The following is a 13,135-nucleotide window of genomic DNA, read 5'->3' on the forward strand; positions in this document are numbered from 1 at the left end:
AACATTTCATGCAAAGATAGGCTTGATAATGGACAGAAATGGAATGGACCTAACAGAAGCAGAAGATACTAAGAAGGGGTGGCAAGAATACACAGAAGAACTGTACAAAAAAGATTTTCATGACCCAAGATAATCACGATGGTGTGATCACTCACCTAGAGCCAGACATCCTGGAATGTGAAGTCAAGTGGGCCTTAGAAAGCATCACTACGAACAAAGCTAGTGGAGGTGATGAAACTCCAGTGGAGCTATTTCAAATCCTGAAAGATGATGCTGTCAAAGTGCTGCACTCAATATGCCAGCAAATTTGGAAAACTCAGCAGTGGCCACAGGACTGGAAAAGGTCAGTTTTCATTACAATCCCAAAGAAAGGCAATGCCAAAGAAAGCTCAAACTACCACACAATTTCACTCATTTCACACGCTAGTTAAGTAATGCTCAAAAGTCTCCGAGCCAGGCTTCAACAACATGTGAACCGTGAACTTCCAGATGTTCAAGCTGGTTTTAGAAAAAGGAACCAGAGGAACCAGAGATGAAATTGCCAACATCCTCTGGATCATGGAAAAGCAAGAGAGTTCCAGAAAAACATCTATCTCTGCTTCATTGACTATGCCAAAGCCTTTGACTGTGTGGATCACAATAAACTGTGGAAAATTCTGAAAGAGATGGGCATATCAGACCACCTGACCTGCCTCTTAAGAAACCTGTACGCAGGTCAGGAAGCAACAGTTAGAACTGGACATGGAACAACAGACTGGTTCCAAATAGGAAAAGGAGTACGTCAAGGTTGTATATTGTCACCCTGCTTATTTAACTTATATGCAGAGTACATCATGAGAAACGCTGGGCTGGATGAAGCACAAGCTGGAATCAAGATTTCTGGGAGAAATATCAATAACCTCAGATATGCAGATGACACCACCCTTATGTCAGAAAGTGAATGGGAACTAAAAAGCCTCTTGAGGAAAGTGAAAGAGGAGAGTGAAAAAGTTGACTAAAAGCTCAACATTCAGAAAACAAAGATCATGGCATCTGGTCCCATCACTTCATGGCAAATAGTTGGGGAAACAGTGGAAACAGCGTCAGACTTTATTTTGGGGGGCTTCAAAATCACTGCAGATGGTGATTGCAGCCATGAAATTAAAAGACGCTTACTCCTTGGAAGGAAAGTTATGACCAACATAGACAGCATATTAAAAAGCAGAGACATTACTTTGCCAACAAAGGCCCATCTAGTCAAGGCTATGGTTTTTCCAGTGGTCATGTATGGATGTGAAAATTGGACTGTGAAGAAAGCTGATTGCCGAAGAATTGATGCTTTTGAACTGTGGTGTTGGAGAAGACTCTTGAGAGTCCCTTGGACTGCAAGGAGATCCAACCAGTCCATCCTAAAGGAGATCAGTCCTGGGTGTTCATTGGAAGGACTGATGCTAAAGCTGAAACTCCAATACTTTGGCCACCTCATACGAAGTGTTGACTCACTGGAAAAGACTCTGATGCTGGGAGGGATTGGGGGCAGGAGGAGAAGGGGATGACGGAGAATGAGATGGCTGGATGGCATCACCGACTCGATGGACATGAATTTGAGTGAAGTCCGGGAGTTGGTGATGGACAGGGAGGCCTGGCGTGCTGTGATTCATGGGGTTGCAAAGAGTCAGACACGACTGAGCAATTGAACTGAACTGAACTGTACGATCTTGGACAGATCCAAGATTGGAACCCAGTCTATCTGGCTTCAAAACCCGTATGCTTTCCAGGACCTGCTCTCACCCCTCATGATGGACTATAAGATACTAAGATTCATGCACTTACTTCAGGGTAACTTTGGGTTTGGCATAAAAAATACTTTCTTCCAATCTTATGGGAATACAGCTGTTTACAGCAAGGCTAAATCTTTGCACAACATGGAATGACTCTAGCCCCCAAATCGCATGGCTACTGTGCTTGTCTGGCTGTCAGACAAGAACATTGTGCAAGCCTATCATTTTGAGGCATCAGGGAAATCTGCCGTTCAGTACACAAGGGTCAATGTGTGGAAAGACACAATTCCATGGCATACTGGTTTGGAGACTGAGACTGAAAAACATTCAGCTAGAGACGCCTTGAGGCTAGTCTTTTTCCCAGGATTGAACTGTTACTATCTAAAATAAAATAATCAAATACATGTGATCCTTTCCTCCAGGGTATGTCATGGGTACCATTCAGTCCCCTGTCAGCATGGTAACTAGGATACTGAAAATAGCTGGTCATGTGCTCTCTCCCTCTCATAAGTATTGCATATATTTTTGTTTAATTGTGATTTTTAAAAAATAATCTTAATTAAAATAAGTCAGTATAATCAAGACACAGAAGAAACACACCCTGTGGCCCTCCTCCCACTCCATCCCCCAATTCCTAGAAATGACCAAAAAAAAGTTTTCATTCCTTTGTCTCTTCCCAAGACTTGATTACAATTGCACTTTATCCAAGGCAAACTCAGATACAAATATAAGACTCTTGTTTTGTCATTCATTCTTTGGACTAACAGCAACCCACTTTCACTAGCAAGGAGGCCAGTTCAAATAAGCAACCCTTGGTTCATATGTTTGAGGGCCTGTATCCTTGGACCACTCCTCACACCAAAATTCTCTATTAGTTGAAAGGAGGATAAAGTCTTAAGACAGTCTTTGGTGAGAGTTCTTTCAGGGTGAGATTTTCTAGTTCTGGCAGGGTGAGATTTTCGAGAGTGGGGGAAACTTTCTGATTGACTTTCAAGTACATCTGGCAGTCTCTAATTGGTCCATTATTTATGTGTACATAAGTGGGGACTTTCCAGGCTGAGCAGGTTCATATGGGTTATCCTGCTTCAACTGAAAGAAAAACTGATGCTCAGCTTTAGAGTACTGCATTATCAACTCATGTTTTTAAAAATAAGGTAAAATCTAGCTTTTTGGTTTTTTTGGCATTCTTAGTGTACCAAGCACCCATTTTAATACATATTTGTCTTTTACATTCTAATGTTAAATGTTTTTTTTCATATAGTCAGTTTTCAAATGCATGGAGGGGATATTTCAGGATTCTCTATACTGATCATTGTGTGTGTTTATTCCTCATCAGGAGAAAGTATCCTCTTGGCTAATGAAAATAGCATGATGCAAAGCTCTAAGATACAAGTATTAAGGTCATATCTGAAAGTTTATCCACTTATAAAGCTTGATATTTGAGTATACATGTAATTGGGAGACTGTATTGAAAAAAACTGTCCAACCCCGTATTCTGATATGGAACTCGGCATACAAAAGGACTCCATATATGTTGGCTGAGTCCAGAATTGCTACTGTGGCAATGAGGACTCTGGACCTGGAGTTGGGAAACCTGAATTCCAGTCTCTGCTTCACTACAGGCTGGTTGGATGACCATGCTACATATTAATGGCCTAGTAGCTGGGAAATTATTAGGGACTATAATTCCTACCACCCCTTAAACCTAGGAGTTAGCATATGACAAAATTTTCACCCATAGACTATTAGAGACTCAGCTACTCCTGGCTGGATCTTAAAATATTACACCTGTGATTCTTCAATTTCTTCCCTAAGAGTGAACAGGGGTGCAGATATGCCTGTGACCCAGTTTTTTGAGGGTTTTTTTTTAGAATTACATATCACTTTTTCCCCAAGTTTATTGAGGAATTATTGAAAAATATGGTCATATATATTTAAAGTATACAATCTGATGATTTGACATATGTATATGTATGCACTGTGAAATGGTTATCAGGATAATTAACACCTCCTTCACCAGAGTTAACTATTTTTTGTGTGCGTGGTGAAAAGATCTACTCTCAGTAACTTCCAGTACACAACACATATTATTAACTAGAGGCCCATGACTCAGTTTGGATCATACAGGCAAAGATGATGTTCTAGGGGATGGTGGAAAAACCAGAGGAAAGAAATCTGGGAGTCCTGAATGACTGTGTGGCACAGAACAGTCTCCTACCTGCCCTGGACTGTTACCTGAGACAGAAATAAACCTATCAAGTCATTATATTGTTGGGCTGTTGTTGCAGCAGCTTACTATTCTACTTGGCCTATGATATCCCACAAAGAAAACTGTTTGCAAAGAGTCTGGGAAATAAAGGGTGTACTAAAAGGATGCTGGTTTCCCTTCTACAGGACTTCTCTGCACCTGGATAAATGTTTCCTTTTCTCCTGTATATTGCAACTTGAGGAAAAAAACTGCTGATCTCTTGTACTCTCTTACTGTTTCTGAAAAACACATCTGGAAAATGCTGACTTAGATGATTTCTATTTCCTCTAAATATTGCATAACGCATGGCTAGTGTTAGTTGAAATTCAGAACACTACCAAATGTTACAGAATCAAGGCTGCCTTTAGTCTAACCACTTTAGTCAGAACATGTTCTCTCTAAGGACAACAGGCAACATTATAAAATCATAAGGAATATGAATAATTTTTTCAAAAGTTTTAGGGGAAAAAAAGGTTTAGGAAATTTTGATCTCATTGTTCTGTAATCTTTCTTACCTAATCAAATGGAAAGATGACAGAAGTTTTACCCACAAAGGAGTATCTTTTTTGTTGTTGTTTTTGGTCTTACTTTCAAAGGGTTTGAAAAAGGTTCTGCAACCAATTCATTCAGTAGCCTGGGTGACCTAGGAGGCTACTGTGTATAACCCCTGGAGAAGATTACGCAGGGCCCATGGGGACCAGTGGGAGGACAGAATGGACCTGCCCCAGAGCCCCTGAGGGCAGCATCCTGGGAACGTCAGCAGTGGTGACTGGTATTGAAATGGCTCCTCTGGCAGCTGGTCTGTGACAGATTTGTGGAGAGGTTCTTCCTGAAAGGACTGGGAGGTTTGAGCTCTTCGCATTCTTCCAGTGTCATCAAGTGTGGCCATTTTTGTAGATTTATAAAATGGCTGAGGTCCAAAAGAATGAGAGAGTTTCGGGCTGTTTCCGTAGTGGGCGACTAGCCAACAGGTGGTCGAAAGTATTTAAGGGAATCCAATGATGTGTTTTGGCTTCCCAGGTAGCTCAGTGGCAAAGAATCCTCCCGCCAATGCAGTAGACACAGGAGACGCGGGTTTGATGCCTGTGTCAGGAAGACCCCCTGGAGGATGAAACGGCAACCCACTCCAGTATTCGTGCCTGGAAAATCCCATGGACAAGAGGAGCTAGGTGGGCTACAGTCCATGGTGTCAGAAAGAGTCAAACACAACTGAGCGACCGAGCATGCATGCTGCAAGCAATGTGTTTTCTGAGACTAGTGGTCAGAATCCTGAGGAGTCCTCTGTCCAAATGAAGTTCTTACATATTCTTATTGAGAAATGTATTAGTGTGATTGACAAGATAATTGGAAAGACAAAAGCAGAGAAGTCCGCTGGGAAATCAATATGTTCAAGACTGACTATGTGAACGTATGTTATAAAAAATGTGAAAATATGCCATTGCAGATAAAGCTAGACTACACTGTCTTTTGACCTGGTAGATTGACTTGGTAGCTTATACATGTCCAATGTTAATATGGCAATGGGCTCCGAGTGCTTAGAAAAACCCCAATCTGTTGACCCACAAGCTTGAATTGGATCTAAAACAGGTTTTTCCCTCTCCTTTTGGGGAAGGAATCTGCGCAACATTTCAAGGGTTTCTGAATGCAGGTGGAGGATGTTAAGATTGGTTTGCCAAGGTCCTACTCATATCATCTTGGTCTGCAGAACTTCCCTGAGAAATCCGGCTGCAGAGCTCCTTTGCTCTACTCTACTTCCTCTCCAACTGCCCTTCACAGCTGGCTGGCCTAACCATCCTTCTTCCCTGCAGTTTACAAAGCAGCAATCAGAAGGTGCAGGGGGAAGGACTCATCTCCAAGGGTTAAGTAGGAAGGAGTAAAAGGATCAGGGACACAGCCAGGAAGGGGCTGGAGAATTCCAGACATGGCAAGTCAGATGGTCTTCTAAACCATGGTTGGAACAGTCAGGTCAGGAAGAGTACTGGCTGCTGCTGTTGCTTCCTAGCTTCATGCACACTGGCTGTGAGGACCACAGGAGGCCATGTCTGTCAAGCACCAGGGTCAGCCTTTAATTGTAGCGCCTTTCTGAACCCTATGGCCCAATGGTCTTGGGCAATACAGCCTCCCAGCTGTGTATACATTGCTCCTCTGTGTCTGTGCACAGATGTTCCTCTCTTTCCTCTCCACTTGGAGAAAATGCTTGCTCCAGAAGACCCAGCTCACCCCTTCCCTGACTGCATCAGGAAGAGGAAGTGGCGAGGTTCTGTGCCCCCACAGTATTTGTCACACCATGTCACGATGATCTGTTTCCACATCCATCTCCCCCAACCGGACTGAGAGTTTCTCACTCATCTTCATCTCTCCCTGGTCTCTCCTGGTTGCCAGCACCTTTCTTAGGACGGGGGTACCCAGGAAATTAGGTGTTGAATTAAATGAGTGAATACATACATAAATAAATAAATATTCTTATGGTCAAAATGGGAAAATGTGGGTTGGGAAATAATGCAGGTAGAAGGAAATAAAATTTCCCAAATTTTGTTTGGGGAAGAACTTTGTTTTTGTGTGCAAATAATAGAGTCTTATGGACGGAGGAGCCTGGGAGGCTGCAGTCCATGGGGTCACTAAAAGTCGGACATGACTGGGAGACTTCACTTTTCACTTTCATGCATTGTAGAAGGACGTGGCAACCCACTCCAGTGTTCTTGCCTGGAGAATCCCAGGGACAGGGGAGCCTGGTGGGCTGCCATCTATGGGGTTGCACAGAGTCGGACATGACTGAAGCGACTTAGCAGCAGCAGCAGCAGCAAATAATAAATATTGTATCCGACCAATCTGAAACACACTCTACTGAGACAGATACTTTGTTGTTAGGAAAGGGAGCATGAGAGGGTGAATTCACAATCATAGCTTAATGTTCTGAAAATTTTCAAACACTCTGCTGAACAACTGTGCCTAGGAGCCCCTCTCTAACAGTCTGTCCCTTAGTTTCTGCCCTTTTTTGGCCACAGTCAAAGGGCTTCTTTGTAAACACACTACTTCTATTTTCTTGAATTCTACAGTGATGTTCCTGAGTCTCATGGGAGACACTCCCCAGCTGCCTCCTGACCCAATCCATTCCAGGAACAAATCAGGCGACCGAAGACTCAGCCAGATCCCTCATCCACTGAACAGTGAAAATCAAAACACCCTAACAATTCCCGAACTATTGATTACTAAATCCAAAACTACCTCTAAAACTAAACAACTCCAGAGCTCAGGGTGCTAGTTAGTAGCCATGATCGCTCAGCTCTCCACCTACCCTCTGCTCTCTGCTTTGTGGTTGGGGCCATTCACCGCCTTTGCCAGCTGCTCCCAAGTCAGCCTCTGACAAGAGTGCTAAGGAGCAGAAGCTGGCAGAGGGGAGAGGGCTGTGTTCCTCCTTGGGTGCCTGGGTTCCCTTCAGTATTGCCCTAGCAACTGGCCTCCACCCCGAGAGCCCTAGTTCCAGGACCTGAGGTTTACCACTTTCCCAACACGTCACTAACCAGCCTCATCACACCCCTTCCTCCAGCACCAGCTGGCAGTACCCCTACCCCAGAGCTCTGAGTCCAGTTCCCAGGCCTGTCTCCGAGTCCCTGGGGCACCTGTTCCACTGGCAGTGCCGCCCCCTCAGAGGGCTACCCCCAGCCATGTGGGGCCACCAACCTCTTCCCTGTATTCCCTGAGCCTTTGGGCTGGTGGCTGCTTCTTGCAGTTAAATTTTCTACTGTACTCCAGTAATTTTTTGTTTTGCCTTTTTCATTTTCCAATAGCTGAGTAAAAATTCTTTATATTAAATGTATTAAATTTTTTCTGTTATAGCCAGTATGGGGTCTCTATCAGATTGGACTCTGACAGTAACTCTAAGGCTAAATAATTTTAAAAATAAATAAATTTTAAAATCAATGAAGTAAAAATAAAGAACAGAAAGAATTTTAATTTAAAAAGTTAAGAAGTTGATAATTAATAGCTCTGAAGATAACTTAAAACTAAATAGGTGAAAACATGACAAATTTTTGAGAAAATTTTTAAAAAGTGAAATTAAGTCTAATAAAATTAAATTTATTTGAAAATAAATAATTCAAAAATAAGTAATTAAAAACTAAATCATTCAAACATAAAACAAAATTACATATGCCAAAAGTAAATAAAAATAGATTTAAAAAACTAAAAATAACTCAAAATCACAACAAATGAAGAGAAACTGAAAAATAACTCAGACACTGTCTAAAAATTAATAATTTTAAGTATTAATAAACAATTATCAAAGCTAATTAAAAAATAACTGAAGACAAGTAACTGAAAATGACCTTTAAAAAACTAAGTTTGAAAATAAGATGAAAACTACAAAATCAAATAACTAGAAAGCTAAAGAACTAAAAGAGCTTCCGAGGTGACCCAGTGGTAAAGAACCAGCCTGTCAGTGCAGGAGACACCGGGTTTGATCCCTGCTAGAGGAAGGCACGGCAACCCACTGCAGTACTCTTGCCTGGAGAATCCCACGGACAGAGGAGCCTGGCGGGCTACAGTCCACGGGGTCGCAAAAGAGTCGGACACGACTGAGCCACTAACAACAACCACGACAAAGAACTAAATAGAAATTGGGGGGAAAACAAAACAAAACTGTCCCTCGGGCTGGTCTGCTGCGCCCCGGGTGCCAGTTCGGGTTCCTCCCGGGCTGGGCTGAGCCTCCCAGGAGGAGCGCGCCCGGCGTCGAACTGGACCGCTCGCTTCTCAGGCTCAGGGAAGACGGGCCAGTCGCCCCCGCGCAGGACTGCGGATCCGCGGGCTCCCGGGCCCCTGTGCCGCGTCTGCTCCGGTGCGGGCCGGCCTTCGCACCTAAAGCAGCGGCTCCCCGGAATGCAGGCGGGCCGGGGCGGCTCGGGGTCTGGAATGAGTGTCAGTTCTCAGCCTCAGGTCCCCTTCCTGCGCCCGCACACCCCCTGCTGGAAAACCAGACAGCTTCACCTTGGCTGGTGGGGGTCTGTGATCTCCATTTTCCCTTTTCCAACTCAGAATTCTTTGCCTGAGAGGTGTCCACGTGGTGCTCATATCCCTACCTCCCTGTCCTCAGGAAAAAACTGTCTTTTTGAGTTTGACGACCTTCCTGCTGTCCCTCCTTCCCTCCATCTCCTCCCTGACAACTGCCCGTTTCACATCTTGGCAGCCTCTGCCAAAAGTCACTGCTCTTCCCCCGGGGGAAAGGAGGGATACACCTTGCCTCTCTTGGCAAAGAAGCAGCTAATTAACCAATTAGCCACAACACTGTGCACCTGTCCTGTGCCAAGGCTGTTGTTGTTAAAGACACTGCAGAGAACAGCCACCCCCACCAAATACGAGCCTACTGTGTGCCTACTAGGATGTCAGCTATTTGTCAAAAGTGAAGTCTCACACAACTCTCAGGACCTTAGCCCCTATTTTACAGCTGAGAAACTGAGATGAGAAAGGAATTATCACTTGGTCTAGTTCCGTTGGCCTGTAAACACTGCAGCTGGAAACTACCCCACATTACACACATGGCGCAGGCTCCCAGATCAGGTAAAGGAGGCTAGCATCTGCAGAGAGAGCCCCAGGTTGAGCATCAGCTGAGTTCCAGATCCCTCAGGAATCTGAGTGCAGGAGAGTTTTTAGTTCAGGTGAGAATTCAGCAGGGAGGGCTTTGGGGCGAGGCCCTCTTCTAGGCAGAGGACTGGCAGAGGAGAGGGAGTGGAAGGAGCCTGCAGTTGGGGTGGGTGGGGTGGGGAACAGTATCTCTGGGAGCAGGCAGCCAGCAAGTGGGAGCTCCCAGCCTACAGTCTGGAGGCCGCCCTGTGTTCTGGGGCCCCGGGTCCTCCCCAGAGCAGGGTTGTGCAAGCAACACGGGGAGCAGCGGGGCAGCCTCCAGAAACCTGGCCCGATGCAAGGGCACAGCCTGGTTTAATTCTGGCTTCTGGGAGGTGGTGGGCTGAGCAGAGGAGAACCTGACTCTGGGAGGTGCCTCCCACTGCCCTCCTCCTGATGTGACTTCAGGGCATCCACAGGAACCCCCAGAGACGCTTCTTTAGGACAATCATCCAGCCTGGGTGCCTTAGACCAGGGATAGACAGTGAGGACAGAGGGATGGTGGTCTTGCTGGGTTATCAGGGAGGAACGGAGCAGCCGTGCCCTTAACCACCCCTGTGTGAACCAAAGAGCTGTGTCTCCAGGGGCCATGGCCTGAGTGCCCCAGACAATGCCAGGTGCCAGGGACCCTAGAGGGACCCGCTGGAGATGGGGCTGGGCCTCGATGCAAGGGCACAGCCTGGCTTAACTCCAGCTCCTGGGAGGCTGGCTGCCCGTGTCCCAGTGATAGAACATGGGGGGAAATATGGGAACTGGAAGCCCTGAGGACAATTTCCAGCTATTTCTCAGGGTAGGCAGCTCCTGGGGTGGCATGATGACCTGCTGGGGCTCTTTACCCCTCTCTGCTGCCAGCCCTACAGGGTGGGTGAGGGCTGGGGGTTTCACCTGAGCCCAGGGGCCCTCGCACACTTGGCCCCACACTGACTGCATTATTATAGGCTCATCTGGGCCATCCCTTGCCTCCAGGTAAGGATTTGCCTGAGCTGGTGACCAATCCTCCGAGCAATGTCAAGACCCAGATGCCACCTCCCTGTTGGGGACACGGGTTCCTCAGCTCCTGGCACCACAGGTGAGGGTAGGAGCGCCCATTCTAGTCTAGAGCAGGGTTTTCCTAATGTCATAAAAGATGTAAAGTTTGCATCTTGACACGGTGTACACACACATGCAGACAGACACACTGACGTTTCACATATTACCTTCACTGTGATTGATACCCTTTAATAGTGTATATTGTGTTAATTCATTTTTATTAATGCTGGTCCAGACCCACTGAGGGAGAAGGAGATGGCACCCCACTCCAGTACTCTTGCCTGGGAAATCCCATGGACAGAGGAGCCTGGTGGGCTGCCGTCTACGGGGTCGCACAGAGTCAGACACGACTGAAGCGACTTAGCAGCAGCAGCAGCAGCAGATCCACTGAGTTGATTTCATGACCTACTAATAGGTTAAGGTTAAGGTTAATAGGTTAAGACCCACTGTTAGAAAAACACCTTTCGAGGGCAAGGCAGAGGGAGAAAGAAAAGAAACAGGAGTTAGAAAAGACGCGGTAAGGACACATGAAAGAACAGAGAAAGAAGGCAAGGACCGAGTAGGGAAAGGGGTTCGGTGGGAGGTGGTGGAAGGTCACACAGATGCCTGCCGTGACACCCTTTCAAAACCATCTGCTCTGACACCACATCCTACTCTGTGCATGGCCTCAGTGCTTCATGGGGCCCTGGGCTACTTGGTGGCAGGGACAAAATCTTTCCACTTCTGAAACCCCCACAGCTCCTTGCAGAGGAATTCTTAGAATCAGGCAAAATCTTAGAGATCTCTTAGTCAAAGCTTCTCATTTTCCAGGGGAAGTAAACTGACTTGAAAGGGCCAACCAGCCAATCAGTGATTATTCACTGTAGTCAAGCCCTGGGCACAGGCAGGATTTGCTCATGGAGCGGGGAGGGGGTGGTCACAAGCATCAATTTTCATCCAAAGTGAAGACAGCAATATCTACTTTAGAGGTTTAGTGGAAAGATTAGCATTATGTATATTCATCAACAATGGTCCCTGACTCATCAAAGAAGCTCAACAAATAGCTCCTGCTAATTTTAGTAACCAGAGTGAAAAAGAGTCTCAGAACATCATTGGGCAAGCTGCTGTCACTAACTTCAGGGGGCTGCCAGCATCTTCCTCCCAGTCAAAATGGAAATCCTCATGAACCTCTAAGGAAATGACTTTAGAAATAAAAACAGAAAATGTGTGCATTCATACACCAGCAAAAGAACTAATTCAAACACACAGACCCTGACAAATGTCCATCTTGGTTACGCCAACATTTTATGTTAGTGGACTTTTTTTTACATGAATGGAATTATTACCCCACTGATTTCACCCAGTATTGGGGGGAAGACATAAACCCCAGAGGCCCTGGGCTACTCCCAGGCTGTGTGACAGAATAAATGCAGAGTGACCCTGAAAGAGGTCATATAAATGGGAGAAGTGGGCCAGAAAAATTCAAAATAAGAACTTGAGAGCATTCTCTTCTTCCACAGACAATCTTCAGAACTCATAGCATGTAAATATAAACATTCTGAGGAATTTAGTTGTAGTGCTTAAAGTTTAAAACACTGGATTGTTATTGAGCATTTTAAAAGTTAAATAAACTTATTAATAAGTGAGTTCAGAGGAGAGTTTAAGTTATACTATTCAGAGAACACATTTTTTATTCTTCTACTTCTTAATTGTATAATTTGGGGCAAGTTCCTTTACCTCTCTATTCCTATCTAATTTCTAAAATAGGAACTAAATATGGAACTTATTTCATAAGGTAAATGTAATGATAAGCCAAGTTCAGTTCAGTTCAGTCGCTCAGTCGTGTCCGACTCTCTGCGACCCCATGAATCACAGCACACCAGGCCTCCCTGTCCATCACCAACTCCCGAAGTACACTCAAACTCATGTCCACAGGGTCGGTGATGCCATCCAGCCATCTCATTCTCTGTCGTCCCCTTCTCCTCCCGCCCCCAACCTTTCCCAGCATCAGAGTCTTTTCCAGTGAGTCAACTCGTCGCATGAGGTGGCCAAAGTATTGCAGCTTCAGCTTTAGCATCAGTCCCTCCAATGAACATCCAGGATTGATCTCCTCTAGAATGGACTGGTTGGATCTCCTTGCAGTATAAGGGACTCTCAAGAGTCTTCTCCAACACCACAGTTCAAAAGCATCGATTCTTAATACCTATAAAATTTCAACACGCCTCTGGCAGGCTATAAACCTTTAATAATGTTTTATACTTAAAAAAAAAAAGAACTCTTTCAGTAAATTTCAGATGTTGATAAACTTTTAACAGCAATTATTTTGTTCTAAATGTCTCTTTTCCTTCTGTCCACTAGATGGCAGAATGGAACCACTCTGGATCCTGCTGGTTGGGCAGCAGCTCTTCCTGCAGATTTTAAATGGTTGAACTGTTTTTGTATTTTGTTTTGGTTCCAAAATTTTCTTTTGTCTAATGAAAAAGAGAGGTAAGCATTGTATATG

This window comes from Moschus berezovskii, chromosome 1 (genome assembly GCF_049115385.1).
Source record: "Moschus berezovskii isolate FMDL1 chromosome 1, NW_MosBer_1.0, whole genome shotgun sequence".
In the NCBI taxonomy this organism is placed as follows: Eukaryota; Metazoa; Chordata; class Mammalia; order Artiodactyla; family Moschidae; genus Moschus; species Moschus berezovskii.